Source organism: Biomphalaria glabrata, chromosome 4 (assembly GCF_947242115.1).
Source record: "Biomphalaria glabrata chromosome 4, xgBioGlab47.1, whole genome shotgun sequence".
In the NCBI taxonomy this organism is placed as follows: domain Eukaryota; kingdom Metazoa; phylum Mollusca; class Gastropoda; family Planorbidae; genus Biomphalaria; species Biomphalaria glabrata.
The window spans coordinates 41,133,075-41,148,069 of NC_074714.1; positions in this window are offsets into that span (position 1 = coordinate 41,133,075).

A 14,995-nucleotide genomic window follows, 5' to 3' on the forward strand; every position below is an offset into this window, starting at 1 on the left:
TCAAGTCAGTCCTAAATGTTGTCTACCAGCCTTAGTGTCTCACCCAGTCTAAGGCCTATCTATCTATCTATCTATCTATCTATCTATCTATCTATCTATCTATCTATCTATCTATCTATCTATCTATCTATCTATCTATCTATCTATCTATCTATCTATCTATCTATCTATCTATCTATATCTATCTATCTATCTATCTATCTATCTATCTATCTATCTATCTATCTATCTATCTATCTATCTATCTATCTATCTATCTATCTATCTATATCTATCTATCTATCTATCTATCTATCTATCTATCTATCTATCTATCTATCTATCTATCTATCTATCTATCTATCTATCTCTTTCCTGGTTCTGTTAATTGGAGGAAGATGTTTTCTTTTTCATCCCTGAGCTAAATGTCACTCAAAGTGCATCAGAAAAAAAATCTTCTAATAACTATTTTGGATTTGATTTTTTTTTTTTTAAAAGGAATCTGAATTCAGACTTTTGTGTCGCTGGCATGAACAATTCAATAAGAAATAAAAGAGATAAACTTCAATTACAAATCTCTTTTAGCCGAAAAGAAATGAAAAGTTTTGTTGTTGTTTAATTCTTCAACCATCGTCCTGTCTAAGATGCACAACTCATGGGCAATATTTAGACCAAGTGCTCACACAGCGTTGAAAGCTGCTCAGCCAAGATAGCAAAGAAACCTGGCATGGGAGGGACTAGGTTTGGGAGGGAAGAAAGTGCTGTGAAGGAGAGAGAGTAAGAGATTAAAAGTGTTAGATTAGGTTAAAATTTACGTAAACAAATTAACAACCTCACCTCTTCCCTCCCCCCCACCTCCCACCACCACGTTTGTTCACTTTGTTGTCTTTTCACTTTGTTGTCCCTACTCTAGACCCAAGTTTTAGGTATTTGGAACTCTTAAGTTGATTACTTCTTTGGAGCCTGTGTTGTTTTTATATTTTATTGTTGTTGTTGATGGTGGGTTTTTTTGTTGTATTTTTTTTTTTTGCATTTAAAAAAACACCCAGGTTTATGTATATAGCAGGAGCACGCTAAATGATGACGTCATCACTCATTGCAAGGCTTCATGGGGGAAAAAGTCTTTTTTTTTTTATTAAAGGGAGGGGGGGGAATACATTTTTCCTTGAATAGGGCCTATGTGTTAAGCTTTGCTCGATTTAAAAAGTTCCGTTTTCAGACTTTGCGATCTATAGAGCAGATGATAAGGATGATTAAGTGAAGCCCTATTTTTAATATCCATCACTTTTAGCAGATCTCCCTTGCCGAGGAATAAGATAAGAACTTCGCACTAATATCCAATTTGACCAATCAGACGCACGATTCAAAAACTGATGAAATAACGAAGGAATCAAAGTAAGACCGAACTAGATAGTACAACTCAAACGAAAATAAAAATAAAAATGATTATAACCTCCACTAAGACTGCTCTATTATAGATACAGTACGTACAGTACTAGGGTAAGTAGACTATACATGCATGCTTTTTATGTTTAGGCAAGGAAGACTATGAGATGTGAAACTAGTCCATCGACAAGGGTCTTGATACGTAAACTGATTGAGAAAAGTACTCACCACGACTTTAGTACTTAATATACTAGTGAGATAGACTTTTCCCAAACAGACAAGACAGTGGGTTTCAATCTACTAGATCTACTGTTTATTGAAAAACTTCCATTGACATTACATTACATCTGTCACATTAAAAAATAATAAAAATCTTTATTATTCATAAGGAAATCTATCTTACAATTTGTGCATTACACTAAGCAAAACATAATTATAGAAAACCAAAGTATACATCCACACCAGACTCACTCATAATTTACATGTGAAAAGTTGATATCAGATAGTTTTTGTTTAATGATTTGATTGCTAGGGGAACAAAAGAGTGTTTGTGTCTGTTTGTCTTTGCTGTCGGTGTCTTGTATCTCTTTTGTGATAGTAAAATCACAAAATCCTGACTCAAAGGGTGATTTTTTATTTCTGGAATCTTTTTAGCTTTTTTATGGAGGTTTGTCTCAAACACATGCCCAAATGGGTTTTGTTTTTTGCCAATGACTTTACCAGCAGCATTTAGGATTCTATGGAGTTTATTTTTATTTCTAATGCTCAGATAGCTATACCAGGCAGTCATATTAAAACTTAAAATATTGCAGATGTGAGCGTGATAAAACATAGCCAAGACCTTTTCACTAACATTAACAATGACATTTTTCTAAGTAATCGCAATCTTTGCTGCCCCTTTTTTTTTTTGCTGATGCAATCAGTATTTGTAGTGAAATCTAATTTGTTGTCTAAGATAGTACCAAGGTATTTAAAAGTTTGCACTATTTCAATAGTCTCTCCAGCGACAGAAACTATATCATTTTCCTACTTTTCCCTACCAAAATCGATTATCAATTCTTTGGTTTTTTTTTTTTTTACATTTAATAATATATATGTTTGTAATTCCTACTTTAAGTTCAAATAATTTTGTAAACTAGACATCCATATTTTATTTTTCATCAATTTTGTAACAATTTTATTAAAACAGAAAGATTATTTTTTCTTGCATTTTCAATTTTCGTTTTTCATGTAATGAGAATTAGAGAGAGAAAAAAATCGGCCATAATGGGGATAGAACCCACGACATTCGTGATATTAGCACAATACCTAACCAAATGAACTGACCGATGATAGTATATATGGTCCAAAATAAACATATATATGTAGAGCTATCAATACTTTGTTTTATGAATGGAACAAAATGGCCGACAAAAACGCTCTCTTCTTTGCATATTACGTAAAAAAAATAATTAAATAATAAAATATTTTAATTTGAGAGATCAATTTTTTGAAAGGTCAAGCGGCACGAATTTATTTACGAAACTTCACCTCGATAATGACAAGTTGTCAGAATAAGTTATGCAAATTTGGACATTGCTGAATGATTGCGCTAATCGAAAGAATTGGGGGAAAAAAAAAGAAAAGAAAATATAAAAGCCTAGAAAACCAAAACGACTGCTGAAGTTATTTAAAATAACAATATTCTCAATGGTGCCATTCTCATCTTTTGAAACGCTTTACAGACCAGCTGAGGCGCCAACTTGCTTTTACTGATATAGAAGAGAACACCTGGCAGCAGGCGGCATCCGAACGAAACAGCTGGAGATTTCTGACAAAGGCAAACATCCACTGTCGAGGGCAGACGAAGACGGCCAAAAGAGAACTTATATCGACCTCAGGCGGAAAACGGTTCTGTCTGCTCTGGGTGTGGCAAAATATGTAGGTCGCAGCTGAGGCTGCGTAGCCACGTAAAATACTGCACTCATCATTAATCTTCAGACTCACAGTCATAGACATCTTTAATACCCTAAACATGCCGTAGAAGCATTTCGTTACCAGTTCAAGAGTAGTAGTGCTGCAGACCTGGCCCATGACCAGAACATTCCTCAGTGGACACTTTTAATGGGACTACATTGAATTCTGTTTCCCTTTCACGACGTTCGACCCTGACAGTGCCCGTGTATGAAAACTAGTTCATTTCTACATTACTACTACTAATAATAATGATAATAATAATGATAATAATTCTTGACTTAACATGAGCATGCCCTTTACCCATGTTATCTTCCAGATTTTAGTCACACGATCATGATTTGTTGCTAAATCGATAAAAGACAAGCCCTGTGTAAACTACTGTATATGACTAAGTCACGTATTTAGTCACACTAAGGTGTCTTCATCGTTTCGTCATGAGCGCCCCCCCCCCCAATTTTCCATTTAGTCATTCACCATGACCCGTACTTTCAAGCATGTGATGGTCTTCTAACAGCTGTACTTATTTACAGCTCACCCTCTTTAAGGACATCAAAAACAAGTTGCGCTATACACAATTTACATCGTGAGTAAAAATATTTAGTTCACTCACTGCAAGGGGGGAAAAGGGAGAAAAACCGAAAAAAAAATTCCTGAGAAAAGGAAAGAATTACAGGCTCTGTAGCAGGGCCGTTTTATTGTTTACGTCGCCAGGTGTGCACTTGTAAGGCTGAGCCCCTCTGAAAAAAAATATGCCTAAATGAATCCTATCTAAATATATACATTTAAATTTTCCATTATGTATGAAACAATTTAGCTAACCAGCCATACTACTATTTACGAAATGGCGGCTCGGAATGGATTATTCCAATTAGTCAATAATGGCAATTATTATGTACAGTTTTGTACCTTGTAAGTAAAGTGGAAACAGATCAAAAGTTGCAACGCGATAAAAGTACAAGTGAAGAATTGAATCATTTATTTCAAGCCGAACTTTCAGACATAATAGTGTAGCTGCTTAGCATTAATTTAGATCTCTGTATAGAAAATGGAAGCTACTAGAATGTTAAAAACTTCCTGTTTACACTTCACTTAACGCGTACCGCATCTGACAATGAATCTTCTCAATCATAATTTTAGGATGGTTAACTTTCATAAGACTACGTATGCGCATGGTAGTTAGAATTGTGCCATGCATAGTTTATTCCAGATGGGAAAGTGACAGACAAACAACATAAATACGATAGAATCTTTGATACCTTGGTGTCGCACATTAAAACGTCCGCGTGGGCTTGCTCCGATCTTGGGCTGCACTATATCCGTCCCTTTAACCAAAAGTCTTTGTAGTAGCATAGTGGAATTTAAGCCTTAGCGTCACTGTTGTCCCGACAATGAGTCTCATGACGTATTCTGTCTCACAACTTTTGTCCTGGCAACTTTCAAATAAAGATGACAGTCCCCCATGCGATTTCTACCTCCATCCCCCCCCCCCCCATTTTACACTACAACAGCAACAACAATGGCAGAAATGGATTACATAGAGAATAGTGTGCATAAGAAGGCTTCAATTAGTTATGTTACTCTCGATGTCCTAGGATCAGATGACAAGATGACGATGTCACATGACAGATGGCATCTAGTGCGTTGTTCTTTTTTATTTTCCCACCTCGCCTTACGCTCAAGTAATCCGACACTTACCGGTGCACGCTCAAAGCGGCATTACTGACTTTATTGCGCATCTTCATTGCGCATCCACATTGTTATCTATCAGTGCGTTCTAAACCAACTTTGGAGCTTTATACGCACTCAATATTTATTACAGAGACAGAGAATCAAACACATAGAAATATATAGGTCAGTGGATACATACAACTCATTTCTGGACATTTGAACTCCCATAGAATTTGAAAACAAAATCCTAAACATAACCTTGACCTTCTATCTCTAATTAATAAGCTGTGAGAAAGAGTACTTCTACATAGTAGTAGACATTGAAGTCTATATGGCAGTAGACCTTTTAGTGTATATGGTAGTAGACCTTTTAAACTATTTAGTAGTATATCTGATATTCTATATGGCAGAAGTTCATTCAGTCAAGAAGTACTTTTAGTCTATATAGTAGTAGATCTTTGGTCTATATGGTAGAAGACCTTTCAGTAGTAGTAGATCTTTAGTCTGGTATAACACCTTTCATTCTATATAGAAGTAGATCTTTAGTCAATATGATAGAAGACCTTTTAGCCCATTTAGTAGTAGACCTTCTACAGGTGTACTTCCGTTTTGAGGACAAGTTTTTTTTCCGTGGACAATTATAATTCGCTTTACCTTGACCTTGCCCATGCAACGTTTTACGATCAATTTTCAATGCGTCAAAGCATGTTTGATTATGTACAATTTTTTTCATTAAAAAAACAAACAAAACAACGGACAACTTCTAACGACGTCTGTGTGGTAGTGAATAATTAGTTCAGCTCAATAGAAAATTAAAAGAGGAAGTGGACAATAGACATCTGAGACTCTGTGACCTTGAAAAGCTTATATTTGTTATCGCCTTTATCTCCCTTGCATTAAGTACTTGAATGGAGAGAGTTGTCTCAATACGCGACATAAATAATAAATACAAGCAAAAGTTTAGCATTTTGCATACATAATAAGCAACAGGGCGCGTGATGAGAGAAGAAAAGAAATACTGAGACTACACCTGCTCTAGCGTCGCCAATATTGGTGTCATTTGATTCTTATGGAAGGCTGCCTTGTCGTGTGTGGTATGCCCTCCGGAGTGTCACCACGATAATCCTGAGTTTGAAACCTGCCCGCTGCCCTTTCCTTGCCTTCCTGCTGGACATATGGGCAAAGAGTTCATCCTCATTTCTGAAAAAACTGCCCCAGGAGCTGACTCCATTCCCGCAGAGGTTGACAAAAAAGGTGATTAGCCCTGATTGAAAGACTTCATGAGCTGTTCTTAATTATGTGGGAACAAAACTTTAATGATGCCACAATTGTCCATCTATACAAGCGAAAAGGAAACCGCCAGATCTGCGACAACCACAGAGAAATATCTATTCTCTATATTGCTGGAAAAATCCTCGCACGCACCCTACTAAATTGGCTCATGCAACATCTAGAACATGGCCTACTACCAGAAAGCCAGTGAGGCTTCAGAAAAGAGCTTGGAACCATTGACATGACCACATTATCGTGGTGACACTCCGGAGGGCATACCACACACGACAAGGCAGCCTTCCATAAGAATCAAATGACACCAATATTGGCGACGCTAGAGCAGGTGTAGTCTCAGTAATAAATAAATAAATATATCTTTAATACCTTAGTGTCGCACATTAAAACGTCGGGCTGGACTTTAAATATCTCACTGTCTCTATCTATCTGTCTCTCTGTCTCTATCTATCTATCTATCTATCTATCTATCTATCTATCTATCTATCTATCTATCTATCTATCTATCTATCTATCTATCTATCTATCTATCTATCTATCTACCTATCTATATATTAAGTTGCTTCTGCCGAAAATTCGCAGTCGATAGACACACTGAGAAACAAAAACACATGTTTGGATTTCGGGAGTTATTACAGAACACGGCTTTACATTACATATCTTGTTTTTTAAGTTTCTTCATTACGTCTCGCTTTTCGAGCAATAATAATAGTCAGTTCAACTTGTTTTGTCTTCATCCTAAAACGATGCAATGCAAAGAAGAATATCAGAACTGAGAGATAAGCGTTCATCGCGAGCTTGTCAATCGCGACGAAAAGCAATGCATTAGTGAAGTTATTGACAGTTTCGGCAGCCACAGTCAACGTTTGCAGTCTTTGTTTGATCGAACGTAGGGAAGAACGGTCCTCACGGATAAAGTTAAGAAGTGAAAGTGAATACTTTGTTCACGTCTCTATTGCTTATTTTTTTTATTTCATGAAAAGAAGTATTTACTGTGCACTTAATATCGATTAGGTATGATGGCTCAAATAGGGGCAGTTATTTTCTTTAATATTATAACAAGAAAGTTGAGGCTACGACTTTGAGCCATGGTAGTCAGCTTGCACCCCCCTGCAAAAAAAAATCCTAAATTTGTATTTATTTAGTATCGCATCAGTTGATCTTTAATCTTTAACATTGTAGTGAGAGACTTTCACGATAGACAAACAAAGCATGTCAAGGACACCAAATGGAACTTCACAGTTGCCAACTACATCAAAATGACTAGAGCTCTAATTTTAACACTATCTCAATGTGTGGTAATTAATCTTCGTACCAAGTCTCCATTATTACCGCTAGTTAGTTACCCATTTGTTTTTAAATAAGTTTTAAGTCACAGACTGAAAGTATACTGCCATACATATAATAAAACTAGTACGCTATAAACAAAAGAGCTTTAAAAAGTTATAAAACGTGGGGGGAAAAAAAAGGTATATCTCGTGAGGGAAAGAAAAGTATATCTCGTGAGGGAAAGAAAAGTATATCTCGTGAGGGAAAGAAAAGTATATCTCGTGAGGGAAAGAAAAGTATATCTCGTGAGGGAAAGAAAAGTATATCTCGTGAGGGAAAGAAAAGTATATCTCGTGAGGGAAAAGAAAAGTATATCTCGTGAGGGAAAGAAAAGTATATCTCGTGAGGGAAAGAAAAGTATATCTCGTGAGGGAAAGAAAAGTATATCTCGTGAGGGAAAAAAAAGTATATCTCGTGAGGGAAAGAAAAGTATATCTCGTGAGGGAAAAGAAAAGTATATCTCGTGAGGGAAAGAAAAGTATATCTCGTGAGGGAAAGAAAAGTATATCTCGTGAGGAAAAAAAAGTATATCTCGTGAGGGAAAAGAAAAGTATATCTCGTGAGGGAAAAGAAAAGTATATCTCGTGAGGGAAAAGAAAAGTATATCTCCTGAGGGAAAGAAAAGTATATCTCGTGAGGGAAAAGAAAAGTATATCTCGTGAGGGAAAAGAAAAGTATATCTCGTGAGGGAAAGAAAAGTATATCTCGTGAGGGAAAGAAAAGTATATCTCGTGAGGGAAAGAAAAGTATATCTCGTGAGGGAAAGAAAAGTATATCTCGTGAGGGAAAGAAAAGTATATCTCGTGAGGGAAAAGAAAAGTATATCTCGTGAGGGAAAAGAAAAGTATATCTCGTGAGAAAAAAAGAAAAGTATATCTCGTGAGGGAAAAGAAAAGTATATCTCGTGAGGGAAAGAAAAGTATATCTCGTGAGGGAAAGAAAAGTATATCTCGTGAGGGAAAAGAAAAGTATATCTCGTGAGGGAAAAGAAAAGTATATCTCGTGAGGGAAAAGAAAAGTATATCTCGTGAGGGAAAAGAAAAGTATATCTCGTGAGGGAAAGAAAAGTATATCTCGTGAGGGAAAGACAAGTATATCTCGTGAGGGAAAGAAAAGTATATCTCGTGAGGGAAAGAAAAGTATATCTCGTGAGGGAAAAGAAAAGTATATCTCGTGAGGGAAAGAAAAGTATATCTCGTGAGGGAAAGAAAAGTATATCTCGTGAGGGAAAGAAAAGTATATCTCGTGAGGGAAAGAAAAGTATATCTCGTGAGGGAAAAGAAAAGTATATCTCGTGAGGGAAAGAAAAGTATATCTCGTGAGGGAAAGAAAAGTATATCTCGTGAGGGAAAGAAAAGTATATCTCGTGAGGGAAAGAAAAGTATATCTCGTGAGGGAAAGAAAAGTATATCTCGTGAGGGAAAGAAAAGCTTTTCAACCATTTAAACACCGGATACACCAAAAAGCTATCTATTTATAGATGTTTGGACATGAATGAAAATCTCTAATAACAATTTTGATATATTCAATTCATACATATTATAAGGTGTCAAACAACATTAACAGGGAAAGCAACTTTTTTTTTACAAAGCTTATATCAACTCACTCTGTCTGTCTATCAGTCTGTCTGACTGTTTATCTGTCTGTCTATTATTCATAATTTCATAGGCATAGACAAGACATGAATCAATAAAAAATTAACCAATTAGTTAATGAATTACTGATAATTAATTTATTTTGTTTGATACTAACAAGGCAAATTGATCCTTCAGCATTCACATATATGGTAAACATGGGCGTAGCCAGGATTTTTTTTCGGGGGGGGGGGGGGGTCCTCCGTCCGCCTCCCCCCTCGCCAAAAAAAAATTAATAGTATGTATGTGTGTGTGTGTACATGATCTTTATTACATTCTGACCCTTCATTCTTTCGGAAGACGTTTATGTGCCCTAGAATGTTTCTTCCTGGAGTTAGTAGGAAAATTGTAGATTCCCCGCCATTGCCAGCAATGGGGTCTGGGGGAGCGCTTGGAGCTTGGAGCGCCAAGCACTATTTCTGGTATTGAAAGCAAACAAAATGAATATTCTGAGGTATCTACTGTAAATTTTCCTCCTATTAAAAAGTTTTATTTCAAAAACCTAAAATGCTATTCTTACATCCTTACTGGCGCCAAGTTGTACTAGGATGTCATCGCAACCCATAGTCGGAAAACATGTCCTGCAAACCTCATTCGACAATCTGTCACAACCTTACTAAGGTGTCGTTTTAGCAGACCAAGGGATTGGTGAAAGTGAATAAGTATATTGATATGAAAGTGGTATAACTGATGTTTTTTAAGGATTATCTAATTGCTTTGTAAAGGGTCAATCTCTTATTTAGAGCCTTAAGAAAAAAAAACATTTCCGTAAAAAATAAATATTAAAATATAATAATAATTCCTTTACTAAAGTGTTCCATAGCGCTAGTGTAATTGCCGTTAACACGATAAATGAAAAACTACTTATTAATTGTTGTTTTAAATTATGTCCCACCTATTACATACAAATTTCTCTAAAAAATTTTTGTTTGTAAATTAAGTAGTTTGTATGACAGAACTTATTTATCTTCTAGATGACATTGTACAAAAAAAGTGGATGAAAAAATCATAACCGTTTGCATAAATGTGTTTAAAATATGGTATATGGTTGTCCACCTGAACAGAAAGCCTCCCTTGTTTGTTACTATCAATAGTGAATAGTTGTAAAATTGGTGAATTTAAAAAATTAGTTTTTTCGATTTCAGAAAAGAAAAAAGTAGCCTTGCATCAGAACTTTGATTTGTCTAAAATACTATGATGTCGGATTTTCACTATCTTTTCTAGTTTACGAGATCTAAATGGGACGGACTGACGGACAGCACAAATCAAATAGCGTCTTTTTCCATTTCGGGGGCCGCTAAAAATAACAAATCATTCAATAAATTATTGGTAATTAATTATTTTGTTTGATTTGAAATAAGGGAAATATATTCTTCATTGCTACGAGATAAATTTTCCCTTCGATATATATTTTAAGGATTTCGAATCCTGGTGAAGACTGGGATTTTCAACTTTGGAATCTTTGGGCGCCTCTGAGTCCACTCAGCTCTAATGGGTACCTGACATTAGTTGGGGAAAAGTAAAGGCGGTTGGTCGTTGTTCTGGCTACATGACACCCTCGTTAACCGTAGGCCACAAAAACAGGTGAACTTTACATCATCTGCCCTATAGACCACAAGGTCTATAAGGGGAACTAGTTAGGCCAGGTTCACATCTAACTTTACATTCACTTTCACCTATCCTTTGATCTGCTGGACCATTGGGCCACTACACAAGATCTGTTAACCTTCTTTCTCCATTCTTATCTCTCATTTGTCTTTGATATAATTTCATTCGGATGTTCTTTCTGAAAATATTAAAGCCTGCCTGGGTGGACCACTTCGGGGGCCGATTTTGAGTTTGTGTTTCCACACAAACTGTCTTTATAACCTTGTTTTATTTGCGAGGGGAACACTCGAATTTTTTTTTCGTGTTGCCAATTTATATAATTTTATTAGAAGAATAAATCTTTTTTTAGTTTCTCTTTATTACATGTAATGTGTTATTAATTTTGAATGTATGGATAAGGTTAATAATTATTATTTTAAAAAATACAAGTGTACGCTAAATGAATATATGGAGATGCTGTGGCTGAGGGGTAAAGTACTTGGAACCGGAAGTTACGTGTTCGAATCCTGTTGAAGACTCTAGGTGGACCACTTCAGGGGCCGATTTTGAGTTTGTGTTTTCACACAAATTGTCATTATAACCTTGTTTCTTTCTGAGGATGTTGTACTTATAGAATCTACAACTGACGCTGTTAAAATGGACACTATATACTGTCTTGTATTTTACGAAAATGTGAGCAAATCATTATTGCAGTGGTTCTCAAACTGTGGCCCGGTGACCCAAAATGGAGCTGGGTGGATTCAGAGGCGCCTCTGAAAAAAACACTGAACTAATGGAACTCATTACTATGCCTCATTTGAACACAATATTAGAACCACTGATCTTTATTTAATAAGCTTACAAGTTTACTGTGCCTGCCCTTCCCTCTCTTTTACCTCATCCTTCACCACCCTTCCCTCTCTCTCCTCCTTAGACCACAAACCAACATTTTTTTCTCCGGTGACATTCTGAGGATGTTGTCATCATAGAGCCGTAGTGCGGAGCAGCTGACGAAGCGGATGTGGTCCGTTCGTACCGGAGGCTAAAGTGTGACATGAGGTAACGAGACGCCATGACGCTCATCGCACTCTCAAACCCAGACAACGAAAAGGAAGAAACAGAGAAAGAAAAGAAAAAAAAAGAAATTCCTTTAACAATTCTTTTCTTCTTTTTTTTTTTTTAACCCTTGTTTCCTTTTCGTCAAGAGTGTTCTCTCTTGCTCAGACCAGGGGAGAATAATCGCCTGTTCAGTCTCATTGACACGTGACGTAGATCAAGACAACGAACTGGAACGTAGACGCGGAGGGGGACGGGTGCTTGGTGATGTTTCAACCATTCAGTTCTGTTTAATAAAGGAAAAACAAAGACAATACGATAGATTTGATAAGTTTAAAACATCTTCTGTACGCAGACCAAAATAAAAAAACAATTGTCCAAAACAGAAAAAAAAAATTAAAAGTGTTAAAATGACAATTTTGTTTTCTTCGACTGAAACACAAACTTTACAGGAAATGAGAGTTGACAACAATTGAGTGTAGATAAGAATGATAGAATCTGAAAGATATTTTCAGGAAGCTGTTCTTCTAACAAGATTCATGCCAGATACAGTTAAGGTGGTACCTCTGCAGTTCAATAGAGTGAGATCTTACACACGATTTACACAGACAACCAATAAACAGTTGCAATCAATTTCGCTCTTGTTCAAAACAAACTGATGCATACCAACTGGCAACTGACGATCAGCACCGAGTTTTTCACACTGAGACACGATCACAGAATGTTCTACTATGCAAAATGGCTTTAGTCTCTTCATCCATACTAAAGCAGATGTTCTGAGAGCTTCTTTTGAAAAGTTGTTTCCGATGTTTCTTTAGAATTGAAGTATATAAAACCCTAGCCCGAACCTCACGCGGAACGAATTGGGATGGAAGCGGGCAGATTGGCATCCGGGACCAGTGAGGTGATAGTCCAGAGCGAACACCAGACGACCGGACAGCCATCTAAGGAATTATTGATCAGTTGTTTCCTTTCAATTTTTCAGGATTAGTTGTTTACCATTCAAAGTCTAAAGATAAGCTTTGTAATTCAACTTTTTAGATAAGTTGTTCCTTTACAACTTTTAGAAATAGGTTGTTCTCTTTCAACTTGAGACGATGAGTTGTTCTCTTACAACTTTTAGGGATGAGTTGTTCTATTACAACGTCTAAGGTTGAGTTGCTCTCTCTCAACTTTTTTATCATTAACATTTTTTCCAGTGTGTCACTCGTGGGCCTTTAAGGAGTGAAATCAGGAGAGTGAAGTCACTTTCGTTTAAAACCGCGATTCCCGCACAAACAGCGTCGTCCTCTCTGGTTCTAAATGGCTTCCGACAGCTCGCCAGGCAATACCTCGCTTCAAGCGGATTCCGTTGCTACCTTCAGACGATTGCTTTTTGGCGCTCCTTTTTCTCTCCACTTCTGTCTCGGGGCTCAAAGAATTCATTACAGACTTTAAAAGCGAGAGAACTCTGTCTGTTTCACGGTGCAAACAAAAGGGGAAGCAAACGAGCTGGTTATTGGTAAGAAATATTGCGCCCCCCCCCCTCCACCCTTATTTTTTTCTTCTTCCTCTTCTTCCCCCCCCCCTCTCTCTCTCCAGCATACTTCTCTCATCGGACGGGAATTATAAATTTGCCAATTATAAAACGTTCCGGCGGCGGGGACTGCCTCGGCGCAATGGTGGGAAGAAATGTCATAAACATAGCAACCAGCAGACGACCTATGGAGCCAGACACAGTTCTATTTCTGCCAGACGGGATGCTGCTTCCCGTGACCCCCTCCTCACTTTCACCCGCATCTATTCCGCTACTCACGACTCACCCCCCCCCACACCACCCTGCACCTTATGACTTGAGGGCGTAGGTGGAAAATAGTGGAAAGAGTGGGGGGGGGGAGGGAGAGAGAAATAATTTTCTGTCTGTCTCTAAGATGTGTCTGCATGTCTGTCTGTCGCACTGAGTGTGACTGTGTAGCAGCTGTTGTTGGCCTTCTAAGCGGTCAGCAGTGGACAGGCGTTTGGGAAAACGAAGGCGACAGCGTTGAAAGCAAATCTGACCTACGTAACAACAACAAAGACGCTGTAAGAAGATCAAACAATGGAGATATGGCAATCAAACATTGACTATCATAATATTAAAATCATCATTTGCTTCTTACAGAAGTCAGGCACATATTTGTGAACACAAAGAATGTGGTTACTTGGGTCCCTACTACTCTTTTTTTTTTCATAAATATAGACCATAAAAACCTTCTCTTTGTTAAATTCTACATATTTGTCGATTTTTGTTGTTACCTCCCTTCACAATTATAAGACTTATGTAGCAAAAAAAAATTATTTCATTGTCAAGCAACTCTGTTTAATAAGTAAAGACCAAAAAATGGCAGGATTATATACATCTCACCGCAATCATCGGCCTTAAGAGTCTTTCAGAGCTTCTTAAAGCTACATAAATTTGTACAGACAAAAATGGAAAACCACATTAGTTTGATAGGCCTACCTTTTTACAAAGCTTATATCAACTCTGTCTATCTGTCTGGTAAAAAGTTTGTACACGTTATTTCTCCTACACCCAATCTCAAATCAGGCTGAAATTTTGCACAATTAATACAGAAGGCTTTAGCCCATCAAGTTTGAAATCAGGATGAAATAAATTTAAAACGGGATTACCCAGAAAACCCGTCCTTTCTCTCCCCCTTTCCAAAAGGTCCATATTGGATCATGGTGTAGTGAGAAAGTTAAAAGCATGAAATTGCTAATCGTACAGATTTATTATTGTTAGTTTACATCACACATTTAATTACATGACTGATCCAAAATAATTGATACTACTACACTTAATATAAGCTTTGTTTCTTTAAAAAAAATGTTTTAATTTTGTTTGATGATTATTTTCCTCAAACGTGTAGTAGAGTGTCTATGGACAAGACAAAAATTCTTGTTGCTAGAACAAAAATGTTTGATACAACAAAATGCTGAATCACCCCACCTCCCTCTTAAAACTTGTATCAAATCTCAAATATAGCACTAGGGCCCTACGTCTACTAGCCTAACTCTAAGTCTCTACTAAGACTCAAGGTTTATTGACAAATGTTTAAGTCTACTTGTTAAGACTACTTATGTTGGAAGAAACT